A 27,034-nucleotide genomic window follows, 5' to 3' on the forward strand; every position below is an offset into this window, starting at 1 on the left:
ACCGTAATAGTGATCGCTAGATATCATACTTCGTCAGTACACCAGGCCAATGGGTAATCTATGTCACAGGGTGTGGCCGCTGCAGTAAGTGGAAAAATTTGGGATTTGGTCCAGTTGATATGGATGCCTGAGAGGCCTCCAAACCTGACAATCTCTCTTAATAATGGTTTTAAATTTTGGCAAGGCTCTTTTACATAAAGTGTGACGTCATCTGCGTATAGGGATATTAGTATGGGGTGCAATAGACATTGGAGCCCTTTTTCTTGGTGATGTTGTCTAATTTTTGCCGCTAGAGGCTCCATTGCGAGGGCGAACAGCAGGGGAGACAGCGGGCACCCCTGTCGTGTGCCCCTCGCCAGAGTGATCGGGGATAAGACATGCCCATTAATTTGTACCCTAGCAGTCGGTGCTGTGTAGAGGAGTTTGATATAGGTCATAAAACCATTAGGGATCCCCATGCACTGAAGTATAGTGAAGAGGTAGTCCCATTCGACTGAATCGAAGGCTTTCGTGGCGTCCAGAAATACCGCCACAAGTGCCAATCTGGGGTCTACTGTTTGAAGTAGGGAAAAAAGTGTTCGTAGATTGTGGGAGGTAGCCCTGCCAGGTATGAAACTGACCTGATGGGGCAATACTAATTTCTCCATAAGGAGCAGGAGTCGGTTGGCGAGTACTTTGGCGAGCATCTTGGCATTTGTATTTATCATCGATAGGGGCCTATAGGATTCTCATCTATCTGCAGGCTTGTCAGGTTTTAATAGTAAAATTATGAGCGCTTCTCTCATCGTCCCGGGTAGAAGCTGTGTTTCCTGAGCCTCTAGAATTACCTCTTGTAGAATAGGGAGGAGTTGGTCAATGTATTTTTGTAAAAATCTATTGGGAGGCCATCCGGCCCTGGGGCTTTCCCTGATTTCATTTGCATGATGGCTTCGCGGATCTCGTCGTCTTCAAATGGCGCCGCAAGGAATTCCCTTTGCCCATCTCCCAGCCATCCCAACGCAATGTCTTCGTGGTAGTTAGATAAATCCGGGGAATCGGTGTGTCGTGATTTATATAGATCTTGGTAAAACTCAGTAAAGGTATGTAATATGTCCCGGCTATCTCTGTGTCTTATCCCATCATCTCCCACCAGTTCTAGAACATAATTAGAGAATCGGGGTGGCCTCACCTCTGATGCTAACGCTCTGCCCGGTCTTTCCCCCTCCCCATATTTTCGGGCCGTGTAGTATTTGCCCTTAAATTTAGCTTCCCGTTCTGCTGTCTCTGTGTATTCGGTCAGTTTTTCCTGCATCAGTGCTTTTTGCGCACCTGATGTCTCATTCCACATGTTGTGCTCCAGGTTCCTAATATCAGTTTCCAACACGCGTAAAGTGTGTCGCAAATCTCTGAGCAATCCGAAGCTTTTAGCCATACAACTGTCCCGTATGGTGACCTTGAAGGCCTCCCATATCGTTCCTATGTGTTGAACCAAACCTTTATTTCTAGCAAAGAAGTCAGCAATCTCCTCCCCTATCTCCGCCTGAAAGGCCGCATCCAACAATGCTTCCAGCACAAGCCTCCAATTTCTTGGTGTCTTGAGTAGGTTGGGCGGCGCAATTGTCAGTCGCACGGGTGCATGATCTGAGTATGTCCGAGCCATATGCTCGACCGATTGTATCCAGGTGCTGACTCCTCGAGAACACACCCAGTAGTCTAAGCGTGACCAGGTTAGATGTCCAGCAGTGTAAAAGGTGCCTTCCCTAATGGTTGGCTGGGTATGACGATAAGCCCTTGACCAAGAAGTAGTTGTGAAAGTATGTCTTGCGTATTGTTATAATGCTGTGGGAGAGGGCTGGATCTATCCAAGGAGGGGCGTAGAGCAATGTTAAAGTCTCACCCCCAAATTATGTGAGTCGATCCCACTTTGATTATCTGTCCCCATAATGCCGTGAAGAAATCCGGGGCGTCTGTGTTTGGCCCATAGCAGCAAACTAGTGTGACCGATTAAGTACCCAGTGTACCCCATAATAAGCAGCTACGTCCAGATGGGTCGCTGTATGTGCCTCCCATTATGAAAGGTGTTTTCTTTTTTATCAGTATGAGTGTGCCTCATGAGTACGTTGAGTAGGAGGAGAATACCCTAGTCGATGCCCACTTACTGCCAAAGCATGATTCCCGTCGCAGGTCTATGTGTGTTTCCTGAAGCATTGCTATCTGTATATTATGTCTTTCAAGATAAGCCAATATATGACGACGTTTACAGGGATTGCCTAGGCCTCTTGCATTCCACGTGAGCAGGTTGATTTTTAAATCTTCTTTATTTGAAGACATTTCTAAAGTCGGTGTTTGAAACATGGTAGGGTGGCGTGATAGTGGTTGTGTCGCCGGAGTGCACCGTGTAAGCATGGTCCACAGTAGTCAGGCGTGGTGAGCAGTCGCTGTCTCCTAGGTATAATGTCATACAATAACATCCCCGTCCCCATCCCTCCCTCCCCCATAGCCTCTTGCGTTTCAACTTTAAGCCAACTTCCGAAGTCCCACTCATCCCCCTCCCACAACAGCACCCCAATCGTACCGGTATGCAATTGCCCTCTCCCCACCCCAAACTGCAAACCCATACTACACTTAATAAGAGTAGTTCTGTAAAACACAGAGTTATTAAAAAAAAAAAAAAGACCAATAGGGGGGATCGCCCGTAAGTGGGGGGGGGCGCCAGTAGGCAACAACGGCCCTTCCCACATTCCAACTCTCTTGCAGAGCAGTTCCCTCAAGTCCCAACATATGGAGGAGGAGTAGAGTGGTAAGGGAAGGGTGCTTGATGAAGTTTAGGTCAACATTGCCATTTCTTAAATCAAAGTCTCATGGGGAGCAAACAAGGAAGATAAACCACAGAAAATTATAAGCACAATATAGGCAGCCCCTGCCTAGCAATCATGTAAGAAAGAAAATGCATGCAAAGGCCATCAGGGCACTTAGCTGCTCATGTTTAACTTGAGGAGTCCGCGATACAGCCAGTAAAGTACGATGGTCCCATTATCCACTCAGTGTGGATCGATGTGGCTGTAGCATGGTTCGTCCGTGAAGGCCACCAACTTTTCCCCATGTTGTAGGCATCTCACCATCCTCGGTCCACTAGGAGAGCTAGCAGTTCATGCCTTAATTAATCCGATGTCGGGGATGAAGATCTGGACGGTCGGTTCTGTCTCGGTGAGCGCCGTTGCGTTGATTTCATGAGATCTTCCACTTGCTGCGGGTTGTTGTATATGATTTGTTTGCCGTTGAGTGAGATCCGGAGATGTGCTGGGTACATGAGGGCATATTTGATCTGAGCTTTCCGTAGTTTCAGTTTTACCGGTAGAAATTTCCTTCTCGCTTCCTGTACGGCCATCGTAAAGTCCGGGTAAATAGTGTACTCATTTCCTTCAAAGTGCAGCGTTTTAAGTTTGCGCGCTTTCCTGAGAGCCACATCCCGATCACTATAATTCAATAGTCGAGCTATTATCGGATGTGGAGTGCTTCCCGGCGGAGGTCTGGGGCCCAGGGAGTGGTGATCTCTTTCCACTACCATATGCGCCGAGAAGGATTCCACTCCGAACGTGGTGATTAGTAGGCGCTCTATGTATTCTTCCAAACGTCCGGTGTTTGTACTTTCTGGTATTCCAATTACGCAAATGTTGTTGCGGCTTCAGGCCTCTAAGTCTTCATTCTTAGCCGCTATGACTAAATATTTTGTCCATCTGTGCCACCTGCGATTGCATTTGGGATGTGGCATCTTCATTTTCCGATAGTCTTCTTTCCGCCTCCTTTATTTGTCCATCGTGTTTGTCAACTTTTTGCACCAGGAAATCCAATCTATTATTCATAGTGTCCATTTTCCCGGATAGGTCAATAAGGCTGTGTTTCATGGCCAGTAGAAGCGTTTTGACTTCGTCTTCCGGGACTGGCGAGGAGTCATGGGATTGTACCGCGCTATTTGGCCCAGAGTCCACTGATGTAGATCTGGTAGAGGTCTACTTGTTCTCGAAGGGTGAGGCGGGGTTGGCGGCTGTCAGGTTTCCCCATTGTGAAACCCACTGTCAAAGTGTTTTGCCAGTTATGGCCGATGTTAGTCCCACCCTCGTGCACAACGGGTCTCTAGTGTCCCCGCAACGTGCAAATTTATTTGGCGAGGGTAGAGATCTCTCGTGGTGGCGGAGGAATTGCAGCTGGGCTGTTTAACTGTGACACTTGAGCATCTGGGCCCCTCAAACTCCTTAGATATAGCAGTCTATTCCCCGTCTGTTGTCTCCGCAGAGTTTGCTGAACAGAAGTCTGTTCCGCGCCCACGCGGCAGCTTCTCCTGTCTCGTAGAGCCGATCCGCAATTGCGCTGTATCCAGACAGGCCTAGTAGTGATGGGGGAAATAGATTCACTGCATAATGTGTCGATTCCACTCCTGTAGTCTAACAGGGTTGGCGTAGTAAAGTCCGGCCTGGGTTCCAGCGTTTTCCCGTGTATTGAGGCAATTGGTCTAATCACATGCTGGCCCGACTCTACCGCCCGACTTCAGCTCCGAATTCCCAGGGGATTCAGCCATGACCACCACAGTATCTTTTCCTGAAATTTCTTCGAAGAAGGTCCGGCCAGCACTTATTTGCAGTCTCAGTAATATCGGGGGGGGGAAGTGCAGACCTTCTGGCGTGGTCACTATGTTCTGCGCTGTGAGGTGTTATATTTGTCCATAATGTCCACGGTGCACACGGGACCCTCCCGCCGCGCCCCCTCCCCGCAATCTCTTGTCCGCCAAATAGTTCCGACCCCCCGGGCAGTCTCTTAATTAGTCGTCAGGTGCAGTGCAGTGTCCAACTTCTCCTCCGCGCCGCCAGTCACGCGCCTCGGCAGCCGCAGGGAACCCGCCGCCTGGGGCTTCGTTGCAATCTTCCTACTTTACCACCTCAGCTGCCCATTCAGGATGCTGTTTTTCGCCGTTAGCTGCAGTCTTCTTATGAAGTCCAGGTGGCGAGGGTTTGTCACAGGGCCCGCCGTCATGTGGGATCCACGGTGCCGCGTAGACACAGCATGCCGCCCTCCAGCACCAGAATGGGAGCCTGGGGGGCAGCCGAGCACAGCAAGGTCTGCCCTCCGGGCAGATTGGGAGGGGGGAGGGGGGGCGTGGCCGGAGCGGCCATTTTGTAAATTTTGGGCTACATTTGGGGATAGCCCAAATGTAGCCCAAATTCTGAAAAGTAGCCCAAGGGTTATTTAGGCGGTTTCCGCGCTATCCCAGCCACCATTTTAGGTTTGGAGACCTGGTGGCTGGGAGCGCGAGTTGAAAGAATTTTTGAATTGCTTGTAAGCGGTAGATTGGTGGCGGTAGAGTTCGTACCTGAGGTAATGGCAGGCGGGGATTACAGGGTGCTGGAGGCGATACGGTTATTGAGTGAGGCGGGGAGGATGGATCTCCTCATCCAGGATGCGACGTGGACTGGGCGCCCGTGAGGCGCGCATCCGCGGGGGTGGCGGCCGCCGTCACGGCATGTTTGCCCCCCCGGGAGGACGGTGGGCGGAACGGTGAGTGGCAGGGGCGGCAGGTATGGGAGGAGCGCGGCACCTGGGAATGCGGCGTCGGCGGGTGCGGGCGCGGGCGGGGCAGGGGCAGCGCGTGGGCGGGGAAGAGCTCCTCGGCGGGGGAGAGCGTCGGGTGCCCCCCCGCAGAGGCCTAAGTCATGCGAAGGCCGCTCCGCAAGTAGAGGAGCGGCCGTTGGGAGGCCGACTGCGGGAGCGCGAGGACGTTCGTGGGGGGGCCACGCTTCCGACCGGGGAGCGGCCATGGGAGCACTGGAATTGTCGGAACGGCTGGGGAGGGGCGGGGTTGCGGGGGGAGAGACAGAGAAGGGAATTTTGCTGGCGGACTTATCTCGGGGCAGCGCGGGGCGGAGGAGCGCTGCCCCGCTGTTTGGTGCGCAAGGGGAGGGCTCGGGGGACAGCAGCAAGACGGCACGGTACACAGGGGCGAGCGTACCGGAGAGGGGCATGCGGCGGGGCCCGCTGATGGGGTGGAAGGGTGACAGGGGCCACGCGTGTAGCAGTGGTGTGGGCCCCAGTGGGGAATGGAGCATGAGCGGATGGGGGGCGCACACGGAAACGGGGGGGGTGGGTGGGGGGGTGCTCGGTTCGGGAGGCTCTGAACTGGAGGGTGTGGGCGAGGGGTTGCCAGCCCATATCGGGAGGGGACAGGGGGGGTCAAGCGGGCGACGGGTCGGAAGGGGGTGCAACAGGGGGGGAATCCCCGGTGCTGTTTGAATCGGAGGGCAGCGAGAGGGACTGGGAAGGCCTGGATATCTTCGAGTCCTGGACGGAGGGGTTGGGGGGGCGTCCGCCGGGGGGCACGGTGCCGGGAGAGGGCGGAGTGGGGTGGTGTGGGGAGCGGTGGGGCGACGGAGGGACGGGGGTCCGGGGGTTGGGCAGGGAATGAGGGGGGCTGGGCTGAGTGGGCAAGGGGCGGGGGTGTTCGGTGAGGGGGAGTGGAGCAACGGAGAGGATGGGGACGGTGAGGATGGGGGGTTCGTGGATCTGAGCGCGATGGGCAAGGCGTGGGTAGCGGGGGCGTTGGGGGCAGGTAAGCGGGGATGGGATGGTAGTCGGAAAGGAGGTAGACCCAGCACACCAGACCATTCCTTTTCTTTTCAGGAGGTGGACCGACAGTTTGATCATCGCGGGGTGCCGGACTTGGTAGGGCTGGGAGCGGCTCGAAGGCACCAAGGAGAAGGGAGGGTGGAGCCTTGGGCGGCGTATCCTGTACCGGCGAGGGATCCCGGCGCAGCTGGCATAAGTAGGCCCGGTACGGGCTCGCCAGCCCCAACACCCATGGGGTCGCAGCTCCCCGGGGAGCATTGACAGAGGAGCACTACAGCGGAGGATGTTTGTTTACCATTCAGGCAGTTGGCGCCACCAGCGGGGAGCGCTGGGGGTGAAGGACAGGAAGAAGTGGATTATGAGGAGGAGAGCATGGAGGAAGGGGAGCTGCGTGATGTAGGGGACGGGGGGCAGAGTAATGTTGTGGCTAGTTTTTTGCAGGTGTCACAATGCCAGGCGAGGCCCACGGGTCGGACATCGAGGTGGGAGACCAGCTCGGCCCCCAGGACAGGACGCCGGGAGGAGCGGCGGACACTGGCGCCAGGTAATAAACATTTGCTCGGGCGCCCAGTGATGGTTTCAAGAGGGGTGGGGGGGGCGGGCGCGGAGGGGGGGTCGGGTGAGGTTGTGCAAAGGAGCGTACGTGGTGGATGTGGCAGTGGGCAGGGAAGGGACAGGAAAGGGGGACGAAGGTAAGATCACCGAGAAGGGGACGGACGGGAACGAGACAGGTGACGCAAAGACAGGGGAGGGGGAGACTAAACTGGAAAGTAAGGAATTGAAGATCAAACGGTTACCGTATATGGGGGTAACGAAGCCCTTGGGGGCGCATTTGATGTTGGCAACGAAAGAGAGGATTTGGAAAGAGGAATATGTGGAGCTGCTCAAACTCCTGCACAGGGAGGTCAGGGCAAAGGAGGGCTCCAAGGAGGAGGAATTCGAGTTGGCTAAGAGGCCTAAGGTACCTTTGACGATAGAAAACTGGTCAGCGGCTTTCCTCATTTACGCCAGTGTGTACTGTGAGAAGTTTCCGGAGAGGTCAGTGGCCATGTTTAAATACATGGACGTCATTCGGAAATCGCAAATTACAGGGGGTTGATATGCCTGGGCACAGTATGACGAGGAGTTCCAGGCGCGCATGGCGTGGGATACGGAGGCGAAGTGGGGAGAGCTGGACACAGACCTGTGGCAGCATACGATGGGGCTCGCGGGGTCGGTGAAGACTGTTTTTACGGCCAGCGGGCTACTGCTCGTATATCAGCCCTTTCGAGGGGGTCCCACTGAGGGGGGGTGGGAGGTGCAGGCAGGGGGACGGCAAGAGAGAAGGGTGCGTGCTGGGACTATAACAAAGGCCGATGCATGTGGGAGTATTGCCGTTTCCGGCACGAATGTTCAGGCTGCGGCAAGAGACATGCGTTGGTCAAGTGTTGGGGGGCTCAGGGTCAGTCGCAAGGCAGTCAGCAGTGGCAGTCCGGAGCCTTCAAGGCTGGGGGCCAGAAGCAGGCACAGCAGACGGGAGGGGGGAGGGGGGCTAAGGGGCCTGGGCCAAAGGGCTGTTACTCCGGTTAGGGTGGAGAATTTGGTGGGGGCTCTCGGGGGATATCCGGACAGGGAGGCGGCGGAGCAGCTGCGGGTGGGGTTTCTGGACGGTTTCAAGTTGGGGTATGAGGGTCCAAGGGTCAGGAGATGGGCGGACAATCTGAGATCGGCACGGGAGCACCCACAGGTGGTGCAAGCGAAATTGGATAAGGAGGTACAGGAGGGCCGCATGGCGGGACCCTTTCAGGAGTGGCTGTTGCCCAATTTGATCGTGTCACCCATTGGAGTGGTGCCCAAAAAAGAGCGGGGACAGTTTCGCCTGATACAGCATTTGTCATGGCCGGAAGGTGGGTCGGTCAATTACTTTATTGCGGAAAGTGCAGCCACTGTGTCTTACTCATCTGTTGACGTGGCTATGTCACTGGTTGTGACCGCGGGCGCAACGGCGCAGATGGCAAAGTGCGACATAAAATCAGCTTTCCGGCTGCTGCCAGTTCATCCAGATGACTGGGATCTGTTGGGCATACAATTCGGCGGTCAATGGTATGTGGACAAGGCATTGCCGGTGGGCTGCTCCATGTCTTGCGCACTTTTTGAATGCTTCAGCACGTTCCTACAATGGTTGTTTACAGAACGGACGGGTCACCAAGGCGTGACCCATTACTTGGATGACTTCTTTTTTGTCGGCACCTCAGACTCCGCGGACTGCCAGAAGGCCCTGGACAGTTTCCACAAGATCATGGGGGACATGGGCATGCCCCTGGCTCCAGAGAAAACACAGGGGCCCAGTACGGCACTGGCCTTCCTGGGCATTGAACTGGACTCCTTGCTGATGGAGGCGCGCCTCCCGGCGGATAAAAAGCAAAACATGTTGGGGCTACTGGCAAGTGTGTTGGCACGACAGAAGGTGATGGTTAGGGACATCCAAGTGTTGCTGGAACATCTCAATTTTGCCTGTAGGGTGGTCAGAGTAGGGCGGACGTTCTGTAGGCGACTGGGGAGAGCGTTGGAGGGGCAGAGGCCTCCACACCATCATGTTCGGCTGTCTGCCGGGGTGCGGGAAGACTTGAGGATGTGGCAGTTTTTCCTGCAACAGTTTAACGGGGTGCCTTTGATGAGAGAAGTGGACATGGTGTGGGACGTGCAGATCTTCTCGGATGCAGCGAGGAGCAAGGGGTTTGGGCTGTACTGGCAGGGGAGGTGGTGCGCGGAGCCCTGGCCCGCGGAATGGTTGAAGGGTGGCAGGAGCATTGCTTTCTTGGAATTCTTCCCCTTGGTGGTGGCGGTCACGTTGTGGGGGGTTTTGTTAGCCCACAAGAAGGTCACGTTCAGGATTGACAACATGGCGGTGGTGCAGGTGGTCAACAGGCAGTCGGCTCGGGACGAGCAAGTGCTCAAGTTGTTGAGGGTCTTTGTGCTGGGGTGTTTGAGACATGATGTGGCATTTTGCGCGGTGCATGAGGCAGGTGTGGACAATGACATTGCGGATGCTTTGTCTCGTTCACAGTGGGGGAGATTCCGTGGGCTCACCAAGGACGCGGACGAGAATCTGACCAGAATGCCGAACCAACTCTGGGAAGTAGGCAACACAGGATGCTACAATTGGTTCTAGGCTCTTTAGCACAATCTATGAGGTTGGCATACCGGGCGGCGTGGGAAGAGTTTGTCCGTTCAGGGGCGCGGCGGTTGGCTTCCGAGGTGGCGAGACGGGAAGATGTCGTTCAGTTCATACTGGACTTGGTTGAAAGAGGGCTGACAAAGGTGACGATAGTGGGCAAGTTGGCAGGGGTCGCGTTCGTCGAGAAATTGTTGTGGGGCTACGCCCCCAACGCGGGGGAACTGGGGGCTCGGATTTTGGAAGGCTGGGCGCGGGAATGTGGGAGCATCGCCCGGGTTCGGAAACCACTGTCTTGGGAGCTGTTAAGAGGGGTGATGGGGGGTTTTGCCCGGGGTGTGTTTGGATGAATGGGAGGCCATCCTTTTTTCTACACTCATGTGCTGGATGTTTTTCGGGGCCTTTCGGGTGTCAGAGTTGTTGGGGTCAAAAGGGGAGCGGGGCCTGTCTTGGGGCGAGGTCTCTTTTGGGGAGCGGACGGTTAGTATTTGGCTCCGGAAGGCAAAAACGGATCAAAAGTGTTGGGGAAAATGGGTTGCCTTGAAGAAGGGGCGCTCGCCGTCAGTTTGTCCTTTTCGGTGGGGTTTGCGGTGGAAAGCATGTTCTGGAGGGTTGGGTGACCTGGTCTTTTCCCATCGGCAGGGGTGGGGAGTTAAGGCGTCGCAATTGCTGGCTGTGCTGCGTAAAGCGCTGAGGAGACTGGGTGTTGAGGAGAAAGGTTTTGGCACGCATTCCTTCCGGATTGGGGCAGCGCCGGAGGCGCATGCGAGGGGCTGGGACCGCGGGGACATAATGAAGTTGGGGAGGTGGTCCTCGAATTGCTATCAGCGGTATGTGCGCAGCGAGACAGGGGGTGGGGTGCTGTAAGATGCAATGACATGGGCTTTTCGTGGGGGTTTTCCTGGTTTTCATTCTTGTTTTTCTTTTCAGGTTCGGTTATGGGACCCCTCGCCAGGGAGATGTCCATTTGGATTGTGGGGCATTCTTTTGTGAGACGGGCGCAGGTTCAGGCCCTGGAGAGCTATTTTGGGGAAAGTTTGGGGTTCAATAAAGATTTGTTCTCTGTGGGGTGGAGGGGTAGGGGCGGTATGCGCTGGAGGGAGTTGGTACCGGTGTTGAACGGGATTTTAAGGGCGGGTCGGTGCCCGGATGTGTTGGTTTTACATTTGGGGGAAAATGACATGGTCAGGGAGACGGGTTTGGCGCTAATGCGGGCTATGAAGAAGGACTTGGTGTTGATCAAAGAGAGATGGGCCGGTTGTTCAATTGTTTGGACTGAATTTGTCCCCCGGAGGAGTTGGAGGGGGGCTGTCTACCCTGGGGCAGTGGATAAGGCGAGGAGAAAGCTTAATACGGAGATGGTGAGGTTTTGCCGTCATTTGGGGATGGGGCGCTTCGCACATAGGGACATCCGTTATGATCGCCGGAAATGTTCAGGGAGGACGGGGTGCACTTGTCGCGGATGGGGATGGACCTGTATCTTTTGGAGTTGCGGGAGGTCTTGGCACGGTTGCTAGGGGTTCACAGGCGTTAAGTTTCATGCGGTCTCGTGGGGTTTGTTGGGGGGGCAGAAAAAAGGGAGGAAGAGGCGTATCCGCCGACACTTCCCCCTTTTCTTCTGGGTGGCGGGGTGGTTGACAGTTGGCCGGGATTGGCTAGAGTTTGTTGTTATAGGTTTGGTAATTTGGGGCCAGGAACAGGGAAAGAGTAACCAGGTTGGATAAGTTTAGATTAGAGGGTGGATAGTTACAGTTGCACAGAAGGCAGGTAGGGGTTACGGTCAGGGGAGTTTAGGAGTTGGAAAGGCTACATGGTGTAGGATTGGGTTATATGTTGGTTATGGAATGTTATGTTGTATTTTGGGGGATGGGGGAACTGATGTGGGGATCGTAGGGGTGGGGGAAGGAACAAGGGGTCAGGAAATTATTGTATAGCGAGGTCTTAGTTTTGTAAGGCAGTGGCCAAGGAGTTAAAATTGTGATATGCACCTGTTTCAATAAAGCGGCCTTTTTCACACACAATAAAGTGGTCTGGTGTCGGCTTGCCCTTCCCCCCCCCCCTCCACCCTTAATCTCCCAATGGGAGCCTGGGGGGCAGCCGAGCACAGCGAGGTCTGCCCTCCGGGCAGATTGGGAGGGGGAGGGGGGGCGTGGCCAAAGCGGCCATTTTGTAAATTTTTGGGCTACATTTGGGGATAGCCCAAATGTAGCCCAAATTCAGAAAAGTAGCCCAAGGGGTATTTAGGCGGTTTCCGCGCTATCCCAGCCACCATTTTAGGTTTGGTGACCTGGTGGCTGGGAGCGCGAGTTGAAAGAATTTTCCCTCCCACCCACCCTAATTTTTAGGGGTTTGCAGGGGCGTTAGTTGTAGGGGCGTTGGGCGGCGAAGGAGGAAGCATGGCGGGCAGCATTTGTTGAAACAGGTACATAGGGGGAGTTTGATGTATTGTCGCTTGGAACAGGTGCAGGCGGGGTGGTTGACAGTTGGCTGGGATTGGCTAGAGTTTGTTGTTATAGGTTTGGTAATTATGGGGCCAGGAACAGGGAAAGAGTAACCAGGTTGGATAAGTTTAGATTAGAGGTTGGATAGTTACAGTTGCACAGAAGGCAGGTAGGGGTTACGGTCAGGGGAGTTTGGGAGTTGGAAAGGCTACATGGTGTAGGATTGGGTTATATGTTGGTTATGGAATGTTATGTTGTATTTTGGGGGATGGGGGAACTGATGTGGGGATCGTAGGGGTGGAGGAAGGAACAAGGGGTCAGGAAATTATTGTATAGCGAGGTCTTAGTTTTGTAAGGCAGTGGCCAAGGAGTTAAAATTGTGATATGCACCTGTTTCAATAAAGCGGCCTTTTTCACACACAATAAAGTGGTCTGGTGTCGGCTTGCCCCCCCACCCCCCTTAATCTCCCAACGGCAGAGGCTCAGTTCCCCGCAATCACCGTCTCGCTCCAGCAGCGCTCCCTTTTCACAGTGCAGTTTGAGACTTACCCCGCGGCGCTCAGGGGCAATGAAAATCCGCCTTAGGCTCCAGTTTTCAGTGGCAAGACAGGATAAATGTCGGATTTATGTCGCCAAGCCTCCAGAGCCTCACGGGTGTGCGGCCATCTTGGATGTGTGCCACCTAGCCGCCCTGCAAAACATTTTTTGGTAGCAGTAATATCTCAATAAGAGGTGTTGTACAAAGAATACTATGGAGTGTGTGATCTTGCTGAGAATGGTTTATGGAACCAGGATGTGTTGAGAACATTTTGTTGAGACACTACTGGAGGCCGCTACTGTTTATTTTCAAATTCGCCCAGTCTATGAGCACTGCATAAGAGACCCATTTCTTTCTTGATACACAAATCAAACATACTGCAGCTTCTGGCTGCTTTCCTAGTCAAGCAAGGGTGAAAGTCCCAAAACTTTTCAAAACATTTACACCTCGGGCACATGTTTTCTAGTTTGGCAGTTCAGCTACGAATTTACAGCCCCAGGTCACCCAGAGCATGATGTGGCAAAGGTTTTTGTCGTTGCGGAGCCTATAATTCACAAAACTGTAGGATTTGCAACTGCAAAAGCCCGACTCACAATGTGCTAAGAATACATTATGACTTGCAAAAGACTTTGCCGCTCACAATGAGCATATTACAACTCAATATGAAATGTTGGGAGGAAATGGGGTGTGATACAGGGTTTTCCCATCCCCAGGCATTCAAAATCAGATGTAGCATTGGTTTACAACTGCAATGTGGACTGTGGGCATTAGGGGCCAGCAGCAGTCCAAGAGTCAGCTACGAGTTTCCTCGGTACCCTGTGCATTATGACAGTTTTCATTAGATCTGGCCTTTGAGTTAGCTATTATATTTCTAAACAATTCATACATAACATATATGCAAAGAGGGGCAGGTGGTCAGTGGGCTTCATCTATTGGCCTGTTAAACTGTTATTCACAGACAGCGTAGGGCACTGAATCAGCCCGCTTTATCCACTGCTCCTTCACTTTGAGTACTACTAAAAGCTTAATTACATTGTTCACATCAGCCTATGAATAGCTTCTGTCTCTTCAGTGACGAATCTGGTTCATAATGCGCTTTTTTATCTTTAAAGAACCACTATTTCGTTCGCCTGCACTTTGGGTGCACAGTTAGATGGTGATTTATTTTCCATTTTCGCTTAAAAGTCCTGTTATGAAGTGTGTAAGTGGCATTGTAATCTAACCGTCTGCGATTTGAGGGCTAGGTTAGGTCTTTATTTATTCTAGTCTCCTTCATAAATGGGAACAATAAAATGCATAGCACAACTGAAATGCTTCTTTTTAAAACATCACTACTAAACCAGCACATCGGTGAATGTGTTTTAGCTCAAATATTTATTGCACACGTATAGGCGGGCATTCTTCAGTGACCCTATTCTTTTTTTTAAACTTCTATAGAATATACTTGCAATATAAAAGAGAAACAAGTTGTGCCGATTGCAAAGACTAGGTCGTTTGCCTTTGACAATGTTTGTTTTTAATTGCAGCCCCTGTCTCTTTAAAGCGGAAAAGAGAGACATAACAGGAGCTACAGTTTCAGCATTTTGTGAAACCGGGTGCAGGAGGGGAGGTCTGCTTTCTCTCAGGCCCCATTAATATGAATGGGGAAGCCATTTTGCCAGTTGTACTGACAAAAATGTTCACCTGTTGCAAACCAGTCGCTGTGCAAAAGCAAGACTTTTTGGCAACCTCAGAATATACCCTCAGCCTCGCCATAGTCTTTTTTTTATAGCTCTTTAGTTCAGTTGTAACAGGTATAGACAGGTACAGGTGTTCTGTTTTTTTTTAGTTTAGCATTTATCATAACCCATATATCTATACCTCTGCTGGGATTAACCAATAGTAGTACCTTTTGTCAAATATAACGCTGAGAACCCTTTTAACAAAATTATACATAACTTTTGTATATATTCCTTGATGTTATGTCACTATCATCCGTGTAGACCCTCGTCTTTTTAGAAGTCAGTTTTAAAACTGAAACTGATTTATAACTATACATCTTTCTTCTCCAAAATGGGTTCTTTTTCATAATTTTGTGACCTACATGGATGTAATTGCATTTAAATAAATAAAGGAATATAATTTATTCCAGTAGTACAATTAGACAATTGAAACGAATCGCTATTGTCCCATGCCATTTGCAATTTTGAAACTTTCAGGGGTCTTTTCACAGTAGGGGTGCAGCCCACACCTTTGCAGTGGAAGAGGGCATCTTCTAGGGGTCCTCCTTTGGATAGTGCATGACTCTAAACAATGATAGCAGGCAAGAACTTCACTGGGATAATTGAAAGGCCTGTAGACACTCACAGTAGACAACACTCGAACTTGCTGAAAGTTGTAAATGCTGACAGCAGACCAGAACTGCACTGTCTTTAAAACTTAGAGGCATATTTACAAGGGAATATCGACACCAGAACATTCACTTAAATACGTTGCATCTAAAAAATGTCAGAACTTGGCATTACCAATTTTGGAGCACAGCGCTTTGACATTTTATTGTAAATATACCCCTTAGAGTCTTCCAGTTGTGACCCTTTTATAGTTGAGCAGCCACAAAGTTGAACATAAGAACCTCCTGGCACCTTCCCTGTCGTTTTACCTTAAGGCAATATGCAAAGTTAAAATATATATAAATCCAGATAATAAATTGTGTCCCTTGTTATCTCTTAAGGACCTTTTGCACACACCACATGCTGACTCCTCAAGACACTTAAGAACTGGGTGTTATTATCACCCAACTCAATGGGACTCTGAGAGGCCTGCAGAATGCAATCTAAGTCAGTCCAGCCGGAATTTAAACGCGTTACCTGCAGGCCTCTGCTGGGCTCTGCTACCTGTCCTTCAAACACAGACGAGTACATTGCATTTTGCATCTATTGCAGCCTTAGGGTTAGGGGAAATGGCATTGAACTAAAAGGAATCTGTCAGTCGCTGCCTGCATGACTTGCGGGTGGGGGTCGGTGGGTAGTGCGGGGGTTAAACTTACCTTCCCGGGCCCCGCGTTGTCTCTGCTCCTGACCTGCACTCAGGAATCAGGTAGCCTCCCTCCCTTCCCCTCAGCCAATCTCAATGCTGCAATGGCAGCGTTGTGATTGGTCGGGATGGCGCTAAGCCAGGCGCCTATGAGGAGGCCATTTCCTCCATGGTGGCTGCATTGCAGTCAACATGGAGAAAGGCAGAATGCGCATGACTGGTTTGGACGGCCCCAGGGGGCTGACCAAACAGTCAGTGCTCTCAACAGTGGGCAATCCACTCCTCCCCTGCCCTAGAGCAGACCTGCCCGCCCCCAACCAAACCCTTCTGCTTTTTCACAGTGAGAGGAGCAGAAACATAAAATGGTAGTTATTACCATATTATGTTTCTGCTTCTCGCACTGCGAGAAAGCAGTGGGGCGAAGCTCCTCTGGAATCTGCAAAGTAGATGGAGGTAGCTTTGGTTCAGTCCTGCCTGGTGGTGGTGGTGGGAGCAGAGAGTGAGCAGAGGACTCGCAGAATCTAGCCCATCAAAAATCTTGCGATGACAGAATCCGCAAAGGGTACCCTTCACGCCATACAGCCCTTCCCTGACCTCTCATATTATATGTCAGGCTGAAAGATGCCAGCATCCTTTATTGGCCATTGATTATTCATGTAAATGATAAAATACTTACATGAACTCTGCTTTATCCCAATACTAAAGTCAAGATCTCGGACTACCACATTTTGTTAGCTACTAGGCTAACAGGCACATCAGCTGCTCTAATCCAAACTTCCAACGAGAATATAGGATGGAAAGACAACTTTGTATTATTTTGCGGAAGATGCACAGCCCTGCTTGCTGTAGGCTGCAGTAAAACAATGCTGGAACCGGACGTCAGCAGGCAGCGGGATGTGCAAAAGAAAATGAGCAGATAATGCCCAGTGATCAGGTACATGAGTCGCTGCATACAAATTTTCAATAAACACAATCAAGCTTGTGATGAAGTGGTACTACAGCGTAGACCTTCTTACCCCGGCACATTATGCTCAAGTAGTCATTAGTCAAGGCGGTCCAAAAAAGGATGGGGACGTATGCCAGTGCATGAAAGTGAAGCTTTCCCATGGCGTACAAAGCTAGCAATATCACGTCACTGGTACCTGCAATAGGACTGTAAGCAGAAAAATTAAATACTATAATAAAACATGTATTTATTCATTCCCTTCATTCATTCATTTTATAAGTATAATAAAAATATATAGACTGCATTAGCTGCCACAGGCCCTGTCCCCAAACAGCTCTGTCACTGCTAGCTGTGTTTGCCCTTCCTAGCACCGAATCCCTATCTTATGATCTTACTAGCGCACTGAAGTTGCCATCTGGCCATTTGTTGTGCTTTTTAAACCAAATTAAATATATATAATTACAGCTGGGTAACAGTGTCTTAAACTGATGTTTTTCATCAAGGGGAGCAAATCTTGAGTTGTCTATGATGTCACTCTGAACCCCGAGGTCAAAAACATCCCTGCAGTTACATTTTACCCAGCTATATTTTTATATTGTGATGAAAATCATCCACCCCTGCTTAGAAATGCTACGCAGGGGTAGAGGAGTAAAGGGAGAGCCATACATAACATGACCTTTTCTCCCTGATCCAAATGTGAAAAATAAATACCTGTCCTGCAATTCATAACCAACCCGGACCACCTTTCCTTTCTTCATTCCACCTCCTGCAGCTGCACTTTTTGGTCAAAGCAGATAAGCAGCACAGCGTTGAGTGGCTCTCAGAGAGCCCTGTCAGTCTGACCTCCAAGTTCTTATGATGTAGCAACAGTGTGTTGTTATCAACTGTAGCTAGTCCTAGCAGTGAGTTACCAGACCTAGTCAGCTGTAAACGAAAGAGACTCTCTATGAGAGTCATACAAAACATATTAACCAGTGACGGTCACCAATGGGTAGTTATAGTAAGGTTAGCGTTTCCATAGGTAATGCTTTTTCAGTTTTACTAATAACTTTGGGGTCATTTGATGACTCTTCCCGAAACCTTCGAAAAAGTGCTCTTTTTCTGCCTAGTTTGTACATGAAATGTTTTGGGATGATCCACCAAGCAGGGCTGAGAAATAAGAGAGGGTGGGTAAAAACACAAAATTACCATTCATTTTCCAAAGATATTTTTAAGAAACAGTACCTCAAAAACCGGCCGACGGAATTATGCCATATTTGGCAGCGAGCTAGATCTTTGCCCAGAAAGCATTACTTTTATATTTTAGTGTAAATCTGTTCAGTAGTTTTTGAGAAATTAGGGAACAAAAAATATTTGTATATCGGGCTGCTTGAGTTTAAGGGACTCTCGAAATCGTCCCTCGAACCCAGCATTCTGAATGGCCCAGGGACGTTTTTTTCCCTTGGGCCAATTTACTCCTATGGGAGACATGCTCCTGCAAGAGCGAGTTCTCTGACTGGCTTCCTACAACATGAAGAAAAATGTTGCAAGCAGTTATTACCGGACTCGGGAACTTAGTCCCATATCCTACGTTTTTTTGTTTTTTTTTAAATATAAAAAAATAAGAGTTTAGAGTAGGTATACCCTGCTCCCCCGCCTAAGTCCTGTGAGGTACTCCCAGCTGGAGCTGTGGGTACCCTGCAGCTCCTCTGACAGCCACAAACATTGTGGCTTATGGGTGCCCCTGGGTGGGCACTGGTGTGCGCACCAGAGGCCTAAGGGGATGGGGTCCCCTGTTCCAAATAGTGGTTTTGGGAGGGAAGTCGTATGCCTCCTCACCTTTAATGAATATTTGCCCCTGGGGATGGGGCTCCGGGGTCCATTTGTGGCTCGGAGAAGGCACTGCATGCACCTCCCTACCATTTTTAATTACACTAATAGTGAATAATAGAATATTATTCACTTTTAGGTGCCGATTACGATCCTGTAAAACCCGGGTACAAATGGTCGTACGGAGCATTTTCTCCGTACGACTCGTACCCGGGAATTCCACCGTACATACCAGCAAGTACGATTCGTACAGAAATACCATTTCCGTTCGATTCATAAAAAACACCGTACGGCTAAAAAATGCATACAATTCCGATCCTGGACAGCACGTACACGACGTCCGCAAGGAGTCAGGCAGCGTTTTACGGACCAGCAAGTACGATTCGTACCCACAGCACTCCGCACGGCTATATTTTTACAGGAGCCAAAAAGTGCCGGAAAAGGGGGCCCGGTACGCACCGTACACTCCATCACCCACATTGTACGTGTCATCATGTACGTTGCGTACCCCAACATTGCATATGTACACGCTGTACCCCCAGCCCCCCGTATGTACGCGCCATACCCCCAGCCCCCCATATGTACACGCCGTACCCCCAGCCCCGTATGTACGCGCCGTACCCCCAGCCCCGTATGTACGCGCCGTACCCCCAGTGCTACGCACTGGGGGTATGGTGCGTACATACGGGGGGGCTGGGGGTATGGCGCGTACATACGGGGCTGGGGGTACGGCACGTACATATGGGGGGGTGGGGGTACGGCGCAGACGTACGCGGGAGGAGTGGGAGGATGGGGGGGGGCTGTATGACTCGTACCCCGGGCACAAGTGTACCCGGGGTAGGGGTCGTGCAAAGTTCGCTCCGTACGGGACGTTTTCCATACGCTTGTGTATTCGGGACACCGGTACGGGTCGAACTTGTGCGCTCGGACTTCAGTTTTACGACTCGTACGTAAAACTGTCTGGGGACGTCTACAAGCTGGATCCCATGCGGGGCTCAATAACAGCGGGCTGCTGAAAAGTGATGTCCCGGTGCAGTTGTCGACAAAGGTGGGTTGGCTTTAGTTATGGTATTAAAATATTACTTTACATAAACAAAACCTAGAAATTCAGTGAGAAAAACAGTTATTGTTTGGTGAAAATTTCAGTGACAACATAACATTTTAAACTCAAACAAACACTGAAATTCACCAGTCATAGCTATCTCTAGTAAGTATAATATGTGCCCTATGGTAATTATAACTCGCACCCTAGCCACACACAGCTAATTATTCTACGTATTACTTCACTCATGACATGTTCTATAACATTATTGATAGCATCACTGCAATATTTGAAATTAAATCATTGATTACAGAACTGTACATGGCAGGGACGTGAGTGATAGTCTGTATAAATACCCCCAGTAGAATAAAATAAGTTATTTTGCTAGGACTTTTGTGATCATTTGAGAAGGACAAGGATGTTTGTATATTGTGCAACAGGTCTGATGGATAATAGAAAGTGGCTGCAAATCCAGCAAATGATGAGCATTAACATTCACACCTTTTGCACAAGGGAAGAATGAATTTGAAATACTATGCATTTAAAACTTGGCATAAAATTTGTATTTCTTTTGTATGTGCTCACACAGTTTGCCAATTCAGGCTGGTGCAAACCAGATGCTCGTGACTTCAGACAAACAGAAAAGCTACTTTACATAGCAGTCAGTTTCTGATTTGGTTTGATTTCCATGAGAATGGACTAAGCATTCAGCCAATGCAATTTTCGAGATTCAGGAGTCTTGAAAATATTTTTATTGATCTGAATTGATGTAAACATCTTTTCCAGTTCTGTATAAAATTCCACTTTATGTACAGCATAAGAACTTGGAGTACCAGTTGAGATGGTGACAACCCACCTCAAATAATAATCACAGGCCTTGTCAGGGTGAACGACTAAAGTCACTAAATAAATTGTGTTTAATCCTCTAGTAGGTTTACACAAAGCAGTCAGACTTAACTTAGAGTCAATGTGTCAATTATGTACTACTCCAACAGTAATAAAGTGAAAACACCATACATTTAAAATCCCACACCAATTTAGAAAAATAGAGCCTATTTTAATTAATAAAATTACACCAAAATAGACAAAAATCCAAATAGTGGGACTGGGGATATGAATTTTTTAAGTTTGTATTAAAAATAGTGCTAAAAAGCACAAAGGGCCAACCATGGTCATCTGGTTGCCTTAGACAGGGTGAAAGTCGAAAGTTAAGGCTAACCACGATGGATCACCAGTCGGATACAGGAACCAGGTTTGTCCAGGTGGAAAGATGACCTCCGGACTGAGAAGTTTTTCTGGGGAAAAAGTGACTGCCAACATGTCATTGGACAGGCAAGCTGCAAGCTGGATCCCATGCGGGGCTCAATAACAGCGGGCTGCTGAAGAGTGATGTCCCGGTACAGTTGTCGACAAAGGAGGGAATCTCAAGTGGGCAAAGTCTGTGCCCATGAAGGCCTCGAAGTTGACAGGTTGCAGCCTGGCATTGGTCCTGATGAAGCGCTCCACGTTCTGACTTAGAAACTTTTCTGAAAGTCATATCGCCTTCAGCGGCGTAAACCAGTGATCTGAGGCCGACTGGTGATTCGAAGTTGATTCCGGTGGCTTCAACGTCATTCCTGGTCTCCAACAGTTCTCCAAGCTGAAAGTTTGCAAAAGGTTTTTAAGTACTAGGCCTTACAGTTTGGAAGGGAGGAATACACTTTACCACCGACCAAGGGTTAAGAATCTGGGAACACCAGTTGGGGGTCAGGACTCACTCCACCAGTGGCGCATCAGGATCCCGGGCAGGTCCAGTTGGGACTGATCAGCTAGACAGTTGCAGTTAGAGAGTCCTCTGGAAGCTTGTTGTATCCCCACTTTTGCAGCACTTCTTGTGTGTTTTACTGTATGCTATCCCACAGTACCCTTCTTTCCCGAACACCAACATAGGAGAACCCTTCATCCCTTGGCCATAGTTCCCCGTGTCAACCCAGAGGTGTGGCTATGGAAATGGGCAAGCCCTCGCTTGTGGCCACTCTAAACCAGGTCTGGGACAGACTCCTGTCCTACTGGGTTTGGAGCCAAGCTGCCTAACAAGACAAAAGGGAGACAGGCCTACGTGTGAGCAACATCTACCAGTGACAGGGTAGGCCTTCTTTCAAACTGAGGAAGGGTCTGTGCATAGTGCCTCAGGTCATACTGCTCAAGGAGTAATAACACCCAAGTCTAGTTTACACTGTATCAGAGGAAACCATATCTCACCAGAGGGGAGCCATCAGCAGTGAGGTGACACTGGATAGTGGCAGAAAGACCCTTCTGACTTAGGCAGGAAAATGACAACTTTCTAAAAGTGTCATTTCTAAAGTAAAATTATAAAATCTGACTAGAGACTTACGTTAGAATTTAAATTACTATTAAAGTGGGCCCTTGAAATATTTTTCTAGCTATTCCCAGACTGAACGTAGCACTTATTAAATGCAATAGTGTAAACCTGTGTTAACCTATATGAGAGCCAGTCCTGTAACAGTGAAAAATAACTAACAAGGTTTTTCACTGCCACGGCATGTAAACTATTAAATAGACATGTTCTACTTTTACATACCATGTTCCTGCCCTTTGGACTTTTAGGAACTACCTTAGGAATGACTTATAAGTATTAAAAAAGAAGGTTAAGGCTTGGCAAAAGGGTTATTGTGCCAAATTGAAATTGCAATGTTAAAGCTGCCCAGCCAGTCTGCTGTGGCAGTCCTGAACACATGTTTTGTTGTGCTACTTTAGAGGGTACGACAATGAGGGCTGCATCTCACAGGTAGCTTATAATTTAAAGGCCCTGGGTATAGGTAGTACAATATACTAGGGACTTACAAGTGAATTAAATGTGCTATTTAGGGCTATGCCAATTTTAATTTGTTTAAAGGGGATAATACATTCAACACTGCTGGTTAGCAGGGCTAAACTACACAGAGTTATACAGCCAACAGTAAACAGCCGAAAAATCACAGATGACCCTGCAGGAAGGGCAAATTTCCAAAATACTGCAAAACATAAATTCTCAGGTGCCAGATAAAAAAATATATAAAGATAATGAGTGAGTGACCTACGGTTGACATGCAGTAGAATGTCTGTCCTGCCTTGTGGCTCATGTGGCCTACAGGTCCAATAACAGTGACTCTCTCTGCCTACAATATGGTCAGCACAACAAAGGAATATTCAGCCTATCTGTCTCTCATTACAGACAGAAAAAGTTGGAATCCCATACATCCCAGAAGTGACCACGAAGGACAATTGTCATATAATTAACAGTAAAACAATCAGCAATACAATGGGCAATCAATAATACAACAACTCAGAATGAGTAAACTTAATCTACAGGCAGATCATATGATTCTGTGTAAAACACTGTAATCATGTAAGTGTTCCACAGATATAGTTAGAAGCATAGGTATTTTGTGTTACTGCGGTTTTTGTATTTGTCTTAAAATAGTTTGTTGCGCTCTGTACATGAAGACACGGGTAGCCATGTTGTAAGTTTCTATGTCTTCTTTATTAGTTCCAAGTCAAGTGGTATCAATCAAGGATCAGCCATGTACCAGCTCCTACACCAGCCCCACCAGGAGCAGCCTGCCTAGCTGCTCAGTCCATCTCCAACTGTCACCGCTCATTCACACAGGCACCCAGGGATTCCACGCATCACAGTCACACCAACATTCCGCTACCATCTCTCACTCTGGCTGAGCAGCTAGGAGGACGTAGGCTGATTAAAATTAACTGTAATACTCAGGATATAACATAGTTGCTTTCTAATTCAGAAAGTATTTAAATTAGTAATAATTTGTGGGGGAAAAATCACACATGTTATTTGCACAGTGCCATATGCAACTGAAGTCTTTCTTAGTGGTGGCTAATGCAGCTTACGAGCTGGCTTAGTTTATGATGTATGGTGGGACAGAACAGACATGTTTTAAAAAGCATTTGTGATTGGAAAAGTGCCTGAGACAAAGGGCCGGGGTGTTCCACCAGGAGAGAGCTACCAGGCGGGAGCCAGTTACAGAAACTGAGAAAGGGTGGATCACAAACACTACTAAGAATAAGGCAACCAGGCATATTTTGAAACAATTCCAGATAATTAAGCAGATGCTAGTGTATTTTCAGGTCGAGACCACTACAGAAATCTAGCTTGACTCTCACAATGATGGTGACCATTGATATTGGATCAAATAAGGTACGGCAAGAAACTATCTATCCCACACAGCAGCTTCAGTTAAAAAAAAGATGGATGTGACAGCACAGATGTGGGGTAATTTTCTTCCCATTCAGTTTTTGACTTCCACCTTTCACTATTGGGATTTCACTAATTTCACGCCCAGGTCCCCATCCAGCCAGAGGATGTCTGGGACATAATTGCAATATACATATATATATATATATATATATATGGAACATATTGTGAAATATTGACAATGTTTCTAAAAGCATTTTTGGTCAATCGTGTCTATATATAAAGAAAGAAAAAGGTTTTGAACAAAAAGACAATATGTTTTTTTTTTTTTTAAATAAAAAAATTAATTAAATGGATTATGTGTATGCATAATTAATGTTTTTGCTCAACATATATGTATTGCAAAATATTAAGTTTTTGACTTTTGCATTCTTTAAATTGGTTGGGTGGGAGGTTATTTTTCTCATTTTCATGAACAATTCATTCCCTCATTAAGCAACAAAAATTAGTTATGTGAAACAGTGGTCCATGAATAAGTATAAATATTCAGCGAGAATACTTGAAACGATATAAGCAACGTATTACTTGTTATATAAACAGGTTCATGGAGATACTAAGAATCAAACTTTTTATGTGCATTCAGCATTTTCTATTCAAATTTGTTTTTAAGCAGCATTCCTTTAGTCATTTTGAGGCCTAGAATGAGTAAATAGAATAGCTTACAGTTTTATACATTCTGCGTACAGTATTTTTATCGGAGCTTGCACATTAATTCTGCACATTTAATTAAAGCCACCGTTATTTTCTTGTTAATTTTAAAATCTCTTTTACAGTGGGGTTAAATTGGTGTACAGCTGGTGAAGTATTACATTTCTGACATCACTGCCACTGGTATCTAACAGATCATTTAGGACTGCCTTCAGAACTAATTTGGTCCCACCATTAGGCTGCAAGTGAGCTTGATACCCATCAAGTAGGTACATAATCTCTAAAATATCTTAGAGGTTGGTGATTTTCTTGAATTTAGCACTCTAATATCAGTAGGCTGGTACCAAAATGTATGAGTAGGCAGCTAGATCAGCAGGGTCTAGTGATGATTTCCTCAGTAAAGGTTTAATTTAGACATGGCAATGGAGACCTTAAACTGTCCTTAAAAAACATGAAAAGATGGTGAGGCTAGAAGTCAATGCTATATGGGATTGTAAAATAAGGGTTTTGAGATCGTTTCTAATGTTATTTACTATTATTTCAAAAAAAGAAGATTGTTTATTATGCAGCTCCTGGGATGCAGTGTTGCTTGTATTTGAAGCAATAGGGTAAAAGAGGTCCTAGATCTCAGCAAATAAGTACTTCTGTTGATAGACAGTTAACAAGATCCTTACAGAGCAGTAAGTCTGGCTGCAAGAAAGTGGGTCTGGAAGCATAGCTTACAGTTAATAACTGGACAAATGTGTGGGAATGATATTTCAAATCAGATCATTATGAGGTTCTTTCAATGCTCACAATCATTGCAGAGTGTCAACACTGTCTGGAATGATGCTTTGTGGGCATGGAGAATGTCTTATGTGAAAGCGTGCAAACAATGAACTGCAGTTTTTAGCAGCCCGTTAACTCTCGCATGGACTGGAGAGTCAGTGGCCATTTTGGATATCTGGGCATCATTTCCGAAGTGGTCCACAGTGCCTTTGCTAGGCAACAGTGATACAATGCTGATGCAGCCGGGGCCCTGCTACGCTGATAATGGATTTCCTTGTCTAGAACTACCTAAAACCCTGTGTATATGTACTGAAGGACTTTGGGGGAATGCAGAGAAGAATTTCTGTAAACCATGCTGGTAATGAACTTTGAACTATGTTGAGAACATTTATATGACGTTTCTAAGAATGCGGAATACATTTACTAAGGGTTAACATGTGACGGAATAGAAAGGGTTCTTAGATTGAACAATGTTGCTTATGCTATGTACTAATGTCAAATGCAAAAACAACAGTTGATGGACAGAATGCAGAACAATGTCATACATTCACCCCAGTACAGATATCTGGGCCTAAAACCATCGTTTTTTTACTCACCATGCCATTCCAGTTTGAACCCAGCCATATGCAAATCAGTCTTGACCCTGTGCCTAATGGGAACAGTCCAGCCCGAACTGCCAAGCCAGGTCCTCCCCGGACTGGAACCAAGCATCCTAGGACCGGTTTCGGGGTTTCACCCCTCTTCAGCCAGGATAGCTTGATTCCAGTGGCATGGAGAGTACGGGACTCACGTCTGAGCATACCCGTCCCACTCGGGATGACAAATGCAAAAACAACAGTTGATGGACAGAATGCACAACAATGTCATACATTCACCCCAGTACAGAGATCTGGGCCTAAATCCATCGTTTTTTTGCTCACCATGCCATTCCAGTTTGAACCGAGCCATATGCAAATCAGTCTTGACCCGGTGCCTCATGGGAACAGTCCAGCCCGAACTGCCAAGCCAGGTCCTCCCTGGACTGGAACCAAGCATCCTCGGACCGGTTTCGGGGTTTCACCCCTCTTCAGCCAGGATAGCTTGATTCCAGTGGCATGGAGAGCACGGGGCTCACATCTGAGCATACCCGTCCCACTCGGTCCAATGATTATGAAGCAAGTGACTTCCTGGGAAAATGGTTTATGTATAAACCATGGGCGTGATACCATCTTCGACATTCCCAAGTGTCATGCGGTCAGCGTGCCCAAAACAATCTGGAGGTGGAAGGAGATCTGTAGGGTTACATATCTCCTCTACTGGGTCCAGGAAGGTGCCATGGTACTGCTCTATAACCACTCACTTTTTCTTTTTCTTTTTTGCTTTAATGAGGACAAAAAAAAAAAAAAGAATGTTTGTAAGCAAAGGCCAGGTGACATTTAGCTATTTGGATTTGCTGCCTCCTCTGCAACAATGCAATTTCGAAGGCCAGTTGTTGTAAGCAGGCGTCCACTTGTGACCATTGTTGGTGGTGTCCTAATGCAACTGCCTGCATTGGCCATTATGTAGAATCAGCCTGCCTAAAAGAGGGCAAGAAATTAATATTTCACACACTTTTAATAGCTGCCTTAGAAAACAACAAGATACTTTATCCAGCTCAGTCTGGGTTTTATCCTTTACATGGGATCAAAGCTGCTCTCATTTCTGTCCTAGATGACCTCTGAAGAGTGGATGATAAGGGAATCTTCCTTGCTCTGGTGCTTTTGGATCTATCAGCCACATTCAACACCGTCTCATGAGAATTGAATTGCCACACTGAAAGGAATTAACATCAGTGGGTCTTTCTTG

The sequence above is a fragment of the Triturus cristatus genome, chromosome 3_1, assembly GCF_964204655.1.
Source record: "Triturus cristatus chromosome 3_1, aTriCri1.1, whole genome shotgun sequence".
Lineage (NCBI taxonomy): Eukaryota > Metazoa > Chordata > Amphibia > Caudata > Salamandridae > Triturus > Triturus cristatus.